This window comes from Palaemon carinicauda, chromosome 25 (assembly GCF_036898095.1).
Source record: "Palaemon carinicauda isolate YSFRI2023 chromosome 25, ASM3689809v2, whole genome shotgun sequence".
NCBI classification, from domain to species: domain Eukaryota; kingdom Metazoa; phylum Arthropoda; class Malacostraca; order Decapoda; family Palaemonidae; genus Palaemon; species Palaemon carinicauda.
The window spans coordinates 93,425,187-93,440,036 of NC_090749.1; the positions used below are offsets into that span (position 1 = coordinate 93,425,187).

The following is a 14,850-nucleotide window of genomic DNA, read 5'->3' on the forward strand; positions in this document are numbered from 1 at the left end:
CTGGACGGGAGCTTCCTCGGCTGGGGGCTCTACCACGAAAGGGCGGAATAAACCTCGTAGCAGGAGTATCAGCCACTGGGGTGCGATAAGTCCTGGGGACTGAGGGAGCAACCTTAGTCTTACGAGCTGAAGAGGCCACAAGATCATGGGTGTCCTTTTGAATCAGGGCCGCAGACAAGTCCTTAACAAGCTCTTCGGGAAACAGGAACTTAGAGAGCGGAGCGAAAAGGAGTTGAGACCTTTGACAAGGTGTGATGCTGGAAGAAAGGAAGGTACAAAGCTGCTCCCTTTTCTTAAGAACTCCTGACACAAACATTGAAGCAAGCTCGCCAGATCCATCCCTAATAGCTTTATCCATGCAGGACATTAAGAGCATGGCTGAGTCCTTGTCCGCAGGGGAGGTCTTCTTGCTAAGGGCCCCCAGGCACCAGTCTAGGAAATTGAACATCTCAAAGGCTCGAAATACACCCTTTAGGAAGTGATCTAGATCGGAGAAGGTCCAGCAAACCTTAGAGCGCCTCATTGCTGTTCTACGAGGAGAGTCTACCAAACTTGAGAAGTCAGCCTGGGCAGAGGCAGGTACTCCCAAGCCTAGTTCCTCTCCTGTGGCATACCAAACGCCCGCTTTAGAAGTGAGCTTAGTCGGTGGGAACATAAAGGAAGTCTTTCCTAGTTGCTGCTTAGACTGCAACCACTCCCCTAAAATTCTTAAAGCTCTCTTAGAGGACCTTGCAAAGACGAGCTTAGTATAAGTTGACTTGGCTGGCTGCATGCCCAGCGAAAACTCAGATGGCGGAGAGCGGGGGGTAGCAGAGACAAAATGGTCTGGGTATACCTCTCTGAAAAGAGCCAGGACCTTACGAAAGTCTATAGGAGGAGGAGAAGACTTGGATTCTTCCACGTCTGATGAGGGATCCAGGTGTGCAGCCTCATCATCAGAAACCTCATCACCAGAGTGTAGCGAAGTGAGAGGTAAGGTATGCTGAACAGCAGAATCTGCACGAGCGGGAGCAAAAACGCTTGTGGTTTCATCCTCAAGTCTCTGTTGCTGAGGCAAAACCTGAGGTTCAGGTTGCAAAGGCTGGTCAAAAGGAGTAGCAGAAGGTAGGCGCATGGGTTGAGGAGGCTGACTCCTGGCATGAGTGTCTTGACTCAAGAGTTGCGCTTGCTGTAAGGTTAGCGGATGCGCAGTAGCAGGTTCCTGAGGAACGAGTTGAGGTTCCTGAGGTGTGAGCTGCGAGAGTTGAGGTAGTGGCTGCGCAGAACGCAGTACTTGTCTCGCGAGTTGAGGTTCCTGAGGCGCAAGGCTAAGGTGTTGAGGCTCTCGCCTTGAGGAGGGTTGAGGTCCCTGCAGCGAGAGCTGAGGAGTCTGCCTCATGGATGGGAGAGGTTGTTGTACCTCAAGAGAGTGTTGTCTCACTGGTGGAACCGCACGTGGAAGCGGAGGAAGTAAGGTATAAGCTTCCTGTTCCCATTGCTGAGGTTGCCTTAAGGAAGGCGGAGGTAGCTGCACACCGCTGGAAACTGGCAACTCAGTACGTGGTAAGGTATCCTGAGGAGCCTCAACATCGTACGCCTGGCAGACAGGACTGCGGTTAGGCGGAGCGATCGCAGGAGGAGGTGTAACCTTCTCAGCCTGACACTCACGCATCAAGACCGCAAGTTGTGACTGCATGGACTGCAGTAGAGTCAACTTGGGGTCGGCAGACACTAAGGTCTGCTGAGGCAAAGCCTTAACAGAAGAGATCTGTTGCGGCAGCACCTTACTCCTCTTAGGAGGTGTGCATTCAACTGATGACTGCGGCGAGTCAGAGCTGATCCAATGACTGCAGCCAGGTTGTAGAGCTCTTGAGGTCTGGACTCTGCGTTTGAGAGGTCTTGAGACCTGAGTCCAACGTTTCCTCCCTGACAATTCTTCAGCAGACGAGTAAAAGACGGGCTCAATCGTCTGCGGGTGGGAGTGACGGTCTCTGGAAGACACGCCCGCAACCACCGAGGATACTTCTGTGCGCCGATCAAGGCCTGCCGAACCCTTTTGCCCTTCGACATTGCTTCTCCCCTGGGCTTGGGAGCTTGCAAGAGGTCCCGGACTGGGAGGACGACTGGCACGCACAGAAGTACCCTCACGCACCACACTGACACTGACACTAGCACTTGGCACTGCACTGACACTAGCACTTGTCACAGCACTGGCACTATTACCACCCACTGCACTCTTGACCTTAAGTTCCTTGACTTCGGCCATAAGAGACTTATGATCACTAACCACCGATTCCACTTTGTCACCTAAAGCCTGAATGGCACGCAAAACAACAGACATATCAGGTTGAGGGCAAATAGTAGGTTAGGGGGTAGCCACTACAGGGGGAGGAAAAGGTAGGGGATCATGAGGTGAGGAAAAAAGTGAAGAGCGAGAAGAACTCCTCCTAACTCTCTCTCTCTCTCTAACTTGGTTGAATATTTAAGAAATCGGACAAAATCAAGTTCCGAAAGTCCGGCGCATTCCTCACATCAATCTTCCAACTGACAGGGTCTTTCCCTACAGTCAGAACAAGCGGTGTGAGGATCTACCGAGGCCTTCGGAATACGCCTATTACAAGACCTACATCGTCTATGGGGTGGGGCTTGTGAAATGTCAGACATCTTGAATCAAAGAGTTAGCCAAGTGGGGATTCCAAATCAAGCAAAAAGATCGTTAACCATTAATCAGAACTAAATAATAGCTATCTAAGCTAATATAGAAGTTTTCCAGTAAAGCGACAGCCGAAATCTGAGAGAAATACTTCACCAAAAGCCGTGAAAATACTCCAAGATCATAAGCGTATCCCAGAACGTCTTGCCGGAAGCACGACAGAGGAAAAATTGAGGAGGTGTCAACAAGAAGTACTGTAGTACCTGGCCACAGGTGGCGCTGGTGAGTACACCCCCTTCTAGTATTGTGATAGCTGGCGTATCCCTCCCGTAGAATTCTGTCGGGCAACGGAGTTGACAGCTACATGATTATCGGGTAAGTTTAATATTGAAAAACTCTTAATTGGAGGTCTACATCAGGTCTGTATATGGTAGTAATCCCAGGTCTTAATATCAATTATCAAGGGAGGAGATAGAATTTGAAAAACACTCATTTTTAGGATAAATCACCCTGGTGTCGCAAAACCGAAGGTCAGAGGCAAAAATCCACTGCAGTCTGGAGATGTCCTAAGTCACCTTATTCAGAGATATGAATGTCTAAGTCCTGTCCTTAAAAAAACGCATTAGACAGCCTTCCCCCTTAAGATGGTGTTCACCCACAAGTTCTCTACTTGGTGGGCGATGAACTCAATAGTCCAAGTACCCAACAGGAGGAAAGTCTTTATCACCTTCCTGGAGCCTTCTTTGGAAAAAACCTCGGTCCGCACCCGGTTTCTCACCGATCCCAACCATAGATCAGGCCACGAAGAAGCCTGCATTGCATACTTTGCCACTTTCTCTTTGTTTAGAATCTCCAAAGCTGAGAAGGAAACTTGAATCCCAGAGAGTCTCTCTAGAGAGATCCCCTTCATAATTTCCTCTAAGGAATGGTGAAGAGGAAGAGCCGGGAGACGCGCGTCAAGGACCTCGTAAAACTTCCTCTGTTGGACACTCAGGTGTCGCAGGAGTTTTGAGGATGACCCTGATCGAAGAGAACTAGAGGAGTCGCAGAGCTGGGCAGACACCTTCCGCTGGGCACTCTTCAGTCCCTGACACCAGGGCAAAGCTGCGCTGGACTTGGAAGCTTCCAAGTGCCAAAGACGCAGTCGAGAACCATGTCCTTGCTCTCCTCAGGAGCCATCAACGGGTCTGCCAACCCACTGAGGGACCTCATGCAAGCTATAACCTGCCAGATGCCATGTTCTGACTTTCTGTTCAGTTTCTGAAGAAGGACTGGCAGCTGAATCGTTGTCTTGCACCCACAAGACATCATCTTGGGGTGGGTCATTGTCATTATCGAAGTGGCCAAATGTAGACTGCTTGACCCCCTCTGCAGGTCTTGTAATCCCCAATGAGGACTTTGGCAGAGTTTTTGAATCCTTAGACTCTTTCCTCGGAGGGAAGAAAGTTTCTAGCACAGAAGGTTTGGATGGAACGACCTTCTATTGGTCATCCGTAGGGGGAAGGATGGACTCTTCCACAGGTTTCGAGACTACTCTGTGATCTCGCGGGACTTCCTTAATGAGCAAAGACCAGAAAGGGTCAGATCAGGACTCTTCCCTGAGAGAGAACTCTGACTGAATCAATGAGTGAGGAGCAGGAGGGTGAGAAGTGGGCATGGCAACACTTGACCTCCCTTGGACGACCTGACGGGGGTCAGCTTGATCCTACATGAAGCTACTTCATCAGGGACTCCTCTTTTCCGCTTCAGGGGAGAGGAAGAAACCAAAGTTTCGTGACAGGGAAGGACTGTGGATCTTCGCCTTTGGTCTGAAAATGTAGAGAAAGACTCTTCCAGGGGAATCCTGGGAGTTCCCGAAGGATGAGCAAGTGGGATACCTACCGTAACGGCTTGGATAGCCGCCCTAACCATGGCTCCAAACTCAATATTTTGGAACATAGAGATAACATCAAACTATGAATAAAAAACTCAAAATCATATATTGATATAAAGAGAACAACAAACTATGAATAAATCATGATTTTGCAAACCACGGATGCGGACCGATTGTGGCACTGTCGCAAAAGTTCCCCTATAGAGAACGACGAAGAGGGACCCCACAAGGAAGCCTTATCTGCCGTCAAGGAAGAGTTAGAGGGAGGGTGCGGTGCTGCTGTCTCCTTCCGAGCAACAGGAATCGACAGTGAAGGTGGTCTTTTTGGAATCTTGAATTCCTGCCACTTGCTTTTTTCCGCTCTCCCAGGCGAGCGTGATGTTCTGCGACTGTGAACGATGGGGAGGAGACTTTCGTCTCTCAAGTGGGAGTTCCAAAGCTCGAGGAGAAGGTCTTGCAGGCCTCTCTTCCCACAATTGGCGTTGCTCAAATCAGCGCTGGAGATCTAATGAACGTTGGCACCTATCAGGAGGCTGGTTCTTGGAGCCGATATGCTATAGTAGCCCAGTCATGAGCATCCATGTCTGTTGGCGATCATCTGAGCGATCGGTGAGGAACGCACGTCTGGTGACGTTTGCTTTCCTCTTCTGGAGAGCGACGAGTCATTGGGGAAAGAGACAGGTGTGTAGCCAAAGGCTACTGACGAGCTGGAGAAGAACAGGCTGCTGACTTGCCAATTGACGAGCCCAGGGCAGGTACGCATGGCTGCCAGGGAAAGCACATACAAACTGAAAAGAAAAAACAAAAAAGTGATTAGTCATGTCTGTCCAAATTGGTGAAGAGGGAGAGCAGTAACAACCGTTCTCCCTCCGGGCCAAAAGCAAAGCAAAGCACAGTCTCAGGTGTGTAGTTGAGAGAGGAAGCTACTAACCCCCATCCCCCCGCTAACTAGCAGTATGGTTGGTTAACCCTCGCTAAATTCTAATGGCTCGTCCTTTCAGCTTCATTGAATGTAATACCCCTATAAATCCTCTATAAATAGCGTTGGTTTGTATTCCAGTTACGGAACCATTTTCATTTGTTCCAGTGCAGCATACAAACCTTTTGCTCTTTATGTAGAAGATTCACCTTAAGGTGGGTTGAAGACCTCAAACCAAATGGCTGGCTCCTGTCCCAGGATGACCTCATGTGCTTCATAGGAGCTCCTCAAGAGGCAGCCTAACACCTCGTTTTCCTCGTAGGATGACAGCCTGGGCAATCAGTGCTGGAAGGAGTAAAAGATTTCAATGGGAGGTGAATAGATAAGTACACAGTAGGGGTTAGCCTGTTCATAATATGACAAATTCGGAGATAATTTGTATTTTTCCTAACCATACAAACCTTAGCTATTTACACAGGGTATTACTTTCGGCGTAGCTGAAATGACGAGCCATTAGATTTTTAACGAGGGTTAACTACCCCCGCGCTAGTTAGCGAGGGGCGTGGGTAGGGGAGGGGTAGCTAACTACCCCTCCCCCCTCACACACTGGTAAACTGATTCACTTCGCTTAGGGGTAGGACTTCACGGGGGACAGGGCTGGCGGGCAAGTTTGATTAAATAGCTAAAGTTTGTATGGTTAAGAAAAATACAAATTATCTCCAAATTTGTCATTTGTTCCGTAACCGAAATACAAACCACATTATTTACATGGCTTTGGCTTTGCCCGGGGACTCAGAATCCGAGTGAGCACCACTCGAGAAAAGGAGTCCCTGCACCTCGTAATTTCCTTGCTCCTCAAGGAACGTATGGCCTACATAAGCTTGTGTGTGAAGGAAAGAAGTGCGACTCATCCTATGAAGTTGACCTGAAGTCCTTTAGATGGAAATCTAGGTTAGGACGTTCCCAATACCACCTCGTCAGGGTATGGGGGACGCGACAGTATTATACTTAATACTAGGAGCACAAGGAAGCATGGTTTACCTGCAGTGGTTTGAGGTCAGCAATGCAGAGAACCCAGGATGCTGCTTTCCCCAAGAGAGGGGAGGATGAAGAAAAGAGTAAGGGCCAGACATACTTTTTCATTCATGCATTCTAAAACCGGGTAACAATGCCCTCAACCTTCTGCTACCTGTCCATTAGGGAGCCTGAGGTTAGACCAGCTGTTGTGCAGCCACCACAGGGCCGATAAAAAATGTATTGAGGCTCCTGAGGGTCACGTCCTGCAGGTAGTGGGCTGTGAAGGTAGTTTGACGCTTCCAGACCCCAGTTTGTAGCACCTGCGTCACAGAGAAGTTTCTCTTGAATGCCAGGGACTTTGCGATGCCTCTGACATCGTGTGCTCTAGGGCAACGTGACGGAGGAGGGTCTGGATTCAGGGAATGATGGATGACCCTTTGATTCCAAGCTGAAATGGTATTCTAGGTGACCCTCCTTTTCGTCCTTCCCGTGCTCACAAACAGGGCTTGCACGCGAGGACGGACTGCAGCTGTTCTTTTAAGATAACGCCTCAGACTCCTTACTGGGCATAGTAGGAGATGGTCTGGGTCATCTGTTATAGAATGAAGACTCAAAACCCTGAAGGAGTCGAACCGTGGGTCCGGAACCCCAGGATTTTGAGTCTTGGCAACAAACTCAGGGACGAACCTGAACGTTACCTCCCCCCATCCCCTTGAATGGGCGACGTCGTACGAGAGACCATGAAGTTCACTGACATGCTTGGCAGAAGCTAGAGCGAGCAGGAACACCGTCTTCCAAGTCAGGTGACGATCAGAAGCCTGGCGTAATGGTTCGAACGGAGGTCTCTTAAGAGCCCTGAGAACCCGAACCACGTTCCATGGAGGAGGTCTCACTTCCGACTAGGGCAGGAAAGTTCGTAGCTTCGTATGAGCAAGGAAAGTTCCAGCGAAGAAGAAATGTCCAGTCCTTTCAGCCTGAGCGACAGCCTTTCACCGCCAAGACTGAAAATCGCATTTCCTCCCGCAGATAAACAAGAAACTCCGCTATTGCTGGAATAGTGGCATCGAGGGGAGAGATACCCCTCCCACGACACCAACCACAGAAGACTCTCCACTTCGCCTGGTAGACCCCCTGCAGATGACTTTCGCAGGTGTCGTGACATCCTCTCCGCAACTTGTTGCGAAAAGCCTCTCTCTATGACGAGATGCTGGATAGTCTACAGGCGTGAAGCCGAAGCGAAGCTACGGCTTTGTGGAATATGTTGGCGTGTGGTTGTCTGAGTAGCTCGTGTCGTGGGGGAAGTTCTCTCGGGAATTCCGTCAGGAGCTGCAGAAGGTCCGGGAACCACTCTGCGTGATGCCATAGCGGGGCTATCAAGGTCATCGACAGGAGTTCAACGACACTGGATTCGCTGTCAGGGGACGAAGAGATGTCGTGAACGGGACGCGATATCCTTGGCTGATCACAAAGATCGTCCAGGAATCGACCCCGAGTTGCTGCCACCTGAACGCGCAACTCTGCAGGCATCCCCCCCACTGGTGGATACGCAGGGGGATTGCCAATCCTAGCGTTTGCGGCCTCGGCCGCTCCCTCTAGGATTCTTGCCTCCCCTGGAGGACTTCCCACCCTTCCTGATCTTGACGGGAAAGGGCTGCTGTTTGGACACCTTTGCCTTTGCTGCCGGAGCCGGTTTCGATGTCCTAGACTGACGAGGCTGTTGTTGTTGAGGTGCTGGAGGCTTGTAGGGTCTGGATGTAAGAGCCCTTTGGAGGAGAGAATCGTGATTCAACTTCCTCCACCTCTCAGCTGTCCGTTCCACATCCTTGGGCTCAAACAGGCTCTTTCCAAGGATGGAAGAGTGTCTGAGCCTACAGACATCCACGGCTGGGACCTTCGCATGGAACCTCTCGGTCACCGCATCACGACGCTTCAAGATCGAGTTTGCCCACAAATTCGAAACTTGGTGAGCCAGAAACTCGATGGTGCGCGTGCCTGAGAGGAGAAAAGTCTCCATGGCCTTTCTGGTGCTCTCCTTGGACAAGTCCTCGGATCGCAACAGGTTGCCCAGAGACCCCAGCCAGACATCCAGCCACGAAGTGGCCTGCATGGCACACTTTGCAACCTTCTCCTGGCTCAAGATCTCTGTAACCGAGAATGTCACCTGCCGGGCGGAGAGTTTCTCAAGAGAAATTCCCCTGGAGAGCTCTTCCACAGAATGGTGGAGAGGAGGAGCTAAACAAGACTCCCCCATGATCTCAAAGTACCTCCTTTGCTGCACGCGAGGAGGTGGGAGGAGTTTGTTGCCGGCAGGGGAACGGCTGGAGGAGGTGAGTTCAGAGAGCTGGCTCTCAACCTTGTCTCTGGCACTCTTAACCCCCTGGGACCAGGGCAGAGCCGCACTGGCCTTCGGAGGTTTCAGAGTGCCGTAGACATGGTCCAGAACCGTATCCTTGCCTTCGCGAGGGGCGGTCTCCGGGTCCTCGAACCTGTTGAGTTGCCTCATCAGACTCAGGACCTGCCAGAAGGCCTGCTTCGACTCGTGCAGCTCTCCTCCTTGTGGACTGGCAGCAAAGTCTCCTGTCCCAAGCTGCTCTACTTGGGGGGACACGCGGACGTTCTCCTGGGGTCTAGCTGGTTCTGGTCGAATCCGAGATGAAGACTTAGGGACAGTCTTCGAGTCCTTGGGCTACCTCCTAGGAGGGATACAGGACTCCAATAAAGAAGTCTGAGGGCTCCTTGCTGCTCCCACACGAGACGATTCTCCTACTCGAGGTGGGGTTCCTCCCATTGGTGCCATGGGAGAATGTCCCACCTCGCTGGACTCTCCTGAGGACGGAAAGGCTTCGTCCACAGGGGAAGGAGAGACCGTCCGGGGGGGGAGAAAGGGGCCTTCCTAACGGACTTCTAGGAGAAGTTACCACGAAGTCCACTCCTCTCCTTCTCTTCAGCGGGGACGAGGCTGCCGTTGGTTTGAGGCCTAGATCAACGAGGGCCGGCTTAACAGCCTGGACGACCGCTTTGATCAGAGACCCGAACCAAGGCTGATGGCAGATAGACTCGGTGTCAGCGACTCCCGCTGGAGGGAAGGGGATCGTGCGATCCTTAGGAGTGGATACCACAGGGCCAGCCTGAAAAGAAGAAGGGAGTTGCCTAGACCTCTCTGAAGAATCTGCTTCCTCCTGCGAGAGCCCTGCTCTGCGCTTACGCAGTGGAGATCGTGATGATGATCTGGAAGTACGCATCGCTCCCGAGGACTTGCCAGGTTGCCCGTGCTGCGAAACCCGGCGGGAATCGCGATCGGGTTCGCGCGCGGGCGCGTGGGCGAGGGGGTGCATGGACGCGCGGGCGAGAGAGCGCGTGGACGCGCGGGCGAGAGAGCGCGTGGACGCGCGGGCGAGAGAGCGCGTGGACGCGTGGGCGAGTGAGCGCGGGCGAGTGGGCGCGCAGGCGAGTGAGCGCGTGGGCACGCAGGTGAAGGTGCGCGTGGGCGCTCAGGTGAGGGTGCGCGCGGTTGAAGGGGAGAGCGCTGGCGGCCGGGAGAACGACGGCGCGCAGGGGATCAATGATGCGTTGGCGAGCGATGGCGCGTTGGCGAGTGATGGCGCGTAGGCCGAGAAGGCAATCGGCTGCGAACAGGCGAGTTAGCGCGTGGGCGCGCAGGAGACCTTCGGCAATCCGATGTGAGGGCACGCGGGAAATAGGAGAGTGCTTGCGTGCAGGCGAAGGATCGCGCGGGCGCGTAGTGGCGTGGTCAGGAGCTATCAGATGGGCTGCAGGACCAGCAGGTGAAGTGGCGCGTAGGGGCGAACGCTCTCAGGCTTGCACCGGAGACTTCTCATGGGCGCGCGGACGCGCAGAAGCTCAACCAGGTCTTGAAAAGCGCACAGGAGAGAGCGCGCGATGGCACGCAGGCAAAGGCTGGCGCGTGGGCGGGGTCTGCGGGCGCGTAAGAGATCGACGGAGAGGGGACAAAGGAGCAGCCTCCTTGCCTGCACCCAGATCCAGAGATCGTAGGCACGCTGGCGAACGTTGGCTCGCATCTGGACCAGGGCGTGCAGACGTACGCTGGCAAGCAGGTGATCGTGGGCGCTCAGGAGTACGTGGGCGCGCAGCGGGAACGGGGCGCGCAGATATGCGCTGGCGAGCAGGAGAGAGCTGGCGCACAGGAGAAACCTGACGGGCAGAGGAGCGCTGACGCGTAGGAGAGCGCTGACGAGCAGGCGAGCGCTGGCGAGCAGGAGATCTACGGCGAGAAGATGTGCGTGAAGAGTCTGAAGGGTCCACAGCGAGCGCGCAGGAGAACGTGGGCGCACAGGTAACACCTGGCGCTTAAGGGACTTAGTCTCAGTGGGAGACAAGCCCTTATGCCCCGAAGGGACCGGTGCCCGTTGGAAAACGGGGTGCGTAGGCGCCCACAGCGCATCTGCATCCGCAAACGGAGAAGGAAGGCTAGCAGGCGTCGGTGATCGCGAACGATCAGCTGAGAGGTCTAGTGATGCGGCCGTAACGGTCTGCTCACGTCGAAGAGGCTCCTCTGCGGGAGACGTCGAAGTCGATGAACCAAAGAGGCACCTCCTAACCCCCTTGTAAGGGGAAGGAAGGCCTCGACAGCGAAGAGGAGAGCGAGCCTTGCGGCGAAGACGACCTTGAGGGGCAGCAACACCATCGTTGGTCCTCCGAAGAGGAGTCTCTGTCAGTGAGCTCCCCCGAGGGGGAGAATCACCCGCAGGAGAGACCGTTGGACCCAGCTCCTCCCTCGAAGGATGTTCGGAAGGGGGAACTGAGCCTTCAGCAACATCAGCAACAACAGCAGGGGTTTGACCCGACCCGTCGGAAGCCTCTGCCAAAACAACGTCGACAATAGACAGAGGATATTCCTCTGCTATTACCGGCGACTGTTTGACAGCTGCACCCAACTGGATCAGGTCAAACAGGGCTTCCCTAGAGGGCGAGCCCTTAAGCCCCAAGGAAGTCCAAAGCTGCAAAAGATCATTGTTAGACACTGAATCATCAACATCAAAATCCTCCCCGGAGGAGGAGGAGGAGCTGCCTCGCTATGGGAGGCAACTCCCTCTCCCGAACCCCGAGGTTGGTCAACAACAGAAAGGCCTACGCTACCACTCGACGGACCCTCGCGAGAGACCAATCGAGTGGGAGCTTCGGAGGAGGTTCGGGCACTGGAAGAAGAGTCCTTGGAACCTTCCTTCTTCAAGGCAGCCCTTGAAGGAGAAAGGTCACGCTTAGACTTCTTCTTACGTCGCTGGGAAAACCTCTCCCACTGGGAGGTAGACCACTCCCTGCACTCACTACAAGTATTGTTCCTTTCACACCGTTGACCTCGGCAGTATGGACATAAGGAGTGAGGGTCGGTCTCGACCGCCGACATGAACGTTCCACAAAGGCGGTCGGGATGTCCAGGGCACTTCCACATGATGGATGGAGGCCAACTTCCAAGCACACAAGCTGTAAGAAAAAGCAAACAAATTAAGGCTGTCAAAAATGCGAGGGTGAGACAGACAGGTCTGATCATCACCCGAGCCAAAAGTGAAGTGAATCAGTTCACCGGTGTGTGAGGGGGGAGGAGTAGCTAGCTACCCCTCCCCTACCCCTTCGCTAACTAGCGAGAGGGTAGTTAACCCTCGTTAAAAATCTAATGGTTCGTAATTTCAGCTACGCCGAGAGTAATACCCCATGTAAATAGCGTGGTTTGTATTTCGGTTACGGACCAACTATACATTACCCGACTCCACCTTGTTTGAAGAAAGGGGACATAAAATAAATGTGACAAATTTCTAAGTAATTTGTATTTTTCCTAACGATACGAACCTTGAGGTCTTTATTAGGGATATAATTTTGGGGACGCTCGAGGACTAACCATAAGACTTTTAGCTAGGTGTAACTACCGCACCACTAGTTGGCGGGGGTGGAGGGGTAGCCTGCTACCCTGCTCACACACACCTGTGTTGTCTCGTCACTTTTGATTGCAAGCAGGACTTACAAGGGTACAATTAATGGTGGGCCAAAGAGCTTAAGGTTTGTATCGTTAGGAAAAATGCAAATTACTTTCAAATTTGTCATTTGTTCCGACACAAAATACAAACCCTTTTGCTCTTTATTAGGGAAGAATCATCCTTTAGGAGGGTGGAAGTCCAAACCAACTGGCTGGTGTTTGACCCAGGGTTTTTCCCGTATATTCTCAGCATGTAACAAGGAGAAACCCTGATACCTCACTAAAATCTGTGCAAAACCTGCTTAGCTGCCTGAGCAATCTGTGTGACTGTGTGAAACTAGCAGTGTAACTTGTCTAGGTAAGATTTCTCAGAAACATAGGACTCTTTGAATCAACCATAGACGTTACCCAATCCCACCTCGCCAGGGGGTATGGGGATGCAACAAGCATTATTTCTATGCTTGGTTACACAAGAAAATAGTTTTACCTGCAGACAGATGAGGCCAACTTGCAGAGGACCGTAGGTGCTGTTCCCCAAGAGGAGGAAAATGAAAGAGACAAAGAGCCAGTCATTCTTAACATTCATCCCAGACTAATCCCGGGTAACCTCTGCCCTTAACCATCTGCTACTTGTTCATCAAGGAGCCTGAGGTATTTAAACCACTTGTTGTGTAGCCACCACAGGGCCAATGGAGAACATCTCTACGTTCATGTGGGTCATGTCTTACAGGTAGTGGGGGTAAAGGTCTTAAGACACTTTCACATGCCCACTAGCAAGACCTGCATCACAGAGTAGTTCTTCTTGAACGCTAGGGGCGTGCTGATGCCCTTAACGACACGAACACTGGGTTGTCTTGTCTGTGGAGGAGGATCGAGATTCAGGGCCAGGTCAGTGACCCTGTGAATCCGAATAGAGATGGTGTTTTTGGTGATCTTCCTCTTGACCTTCTCCGTGCTGACACTCGGGAGCGAGCTGCTGCTGTTCTCTTGAGAGAGTACCTCAAACTCCTCACTGGACAAAGTAACAGTTAATCTTGATCATCGGTTACGTTATGAAGACTCCCAATCCAGAAGGGCCTACATCTGGGATTAGCGTAGCCGATAAACTCAGGGACGAAGCCAAACATTACCTCCCCCCATCCCCTTGAATGGGAGACGGCGTAAGAAAGACTGTGAAATTCGCTAACTCTTTCGGCCGAGGCCAATGCAAATAGGAAAACTGTCTTCAGAGTCAGGTGGGGATCGGATGCCTGGCGTAATGGTTTGTAGGGGGCACCCTTCAAGGACCAAAGGACAAGAAACACGTTCCATGGAGGTGGTATAATTTCTGACTGAGGGCAGATAAGGTCGAAACACTGTATGAGGAGAGAAAATTCCAACGAAGAGGAAATATTAACTACTTTCAGCCTTACTGAGAAGTAGCTTTTCACCGCCGAGACCGAGAAGAGTTTTTCTTCCTGAAGGTGAACGAGGAACTCCACTATTCCTGGAATAGTGGCATGAAGGGGAGAGATACCCCTTTCCATGATACCAGCCAAAGAAGAAAGTCCACTTGGCCTGGTAGACTGAAGCGGAGGACCTTCAAAGGTATCCACACATCCTTTTCACAACCTGTTGCAAAAAGCCTCTCTGAGGAAGGTGATGCTGAATAATCTCCAGGCGTGAAGTCACAGGGATACTACGGCTTTGTGAATGATGTTCACATGTGGTTGTCTGAGTAAATTGTGTTGTCGAGGGAGCTCTCTCGGAACCTTCGTCAGAATATGAAGAAGGTCCAGGAACCATTTGATTTGGCGTGATGATATAGCGGAGCTATGAGGGTCATTAACAGGTTCTTAGATGATCTGGTCTTGTTGAGATCCCTTCTCATCAGACAGAACAGGGGAAAAGCGTAAACGTCGATGTTGTCTCACCGTTGCTGGAATGCATTTTTCCAGAAAGCCTGGGGAGCAGTAGAGAGGGAGCCGCCTATTGTTCAGGGATGTCGCAAACAGATCCACCATTGGAGAACCTCACAAAGTTAGGACTGTTGGCTACTAGATGATTCAAAGACCACTCAGAGCCCATCATCCGAGTCACTCAGCTTAGATTGTCTGCATGTACATTCCTTTTGCCTGGAATGAAGCAGGCTGATAGGAACAATGAGTTGTCTTCTGCCCATCTTAGCATCTCCACTGCTAGATGGCGAAGGTGCTGCCTAAAGGTACTGCCTTGCTTGTTCACCTAAGCCACGACCGTAGTGTTGTCAGTCATCAACACCACAGAATGACCAGCCAGTAAATGATGGAACTTCTGTATGCCATTAGAATTTTAACGAGGGTTTACTACCCTACTGCTAGTTAGCGGGGGGTAGGGAGGGTAGCTTGCTAAACCGCCCCCCCCCCTCACACACCTGTGCTTGAGCTCACTTTGCTTGGAGGTAGGACTTCAAGGGGGATAGGGCTGGCGAGCAAGTTTGG

At 52.0% G+C, this 14,850-nt stretch overlaps 1 pseudogene; it reads right to left on the reverse strand.

The window, feature by feature from the left end:
* LOC137618706 (zinc finger protein 83 pseudogene) overlaps window positions 1-14,850 on the reverse strand; it is a 170,562-nt pseudogene that overhangs the window by 132,562 nt on the left and 23,150 nt on the right.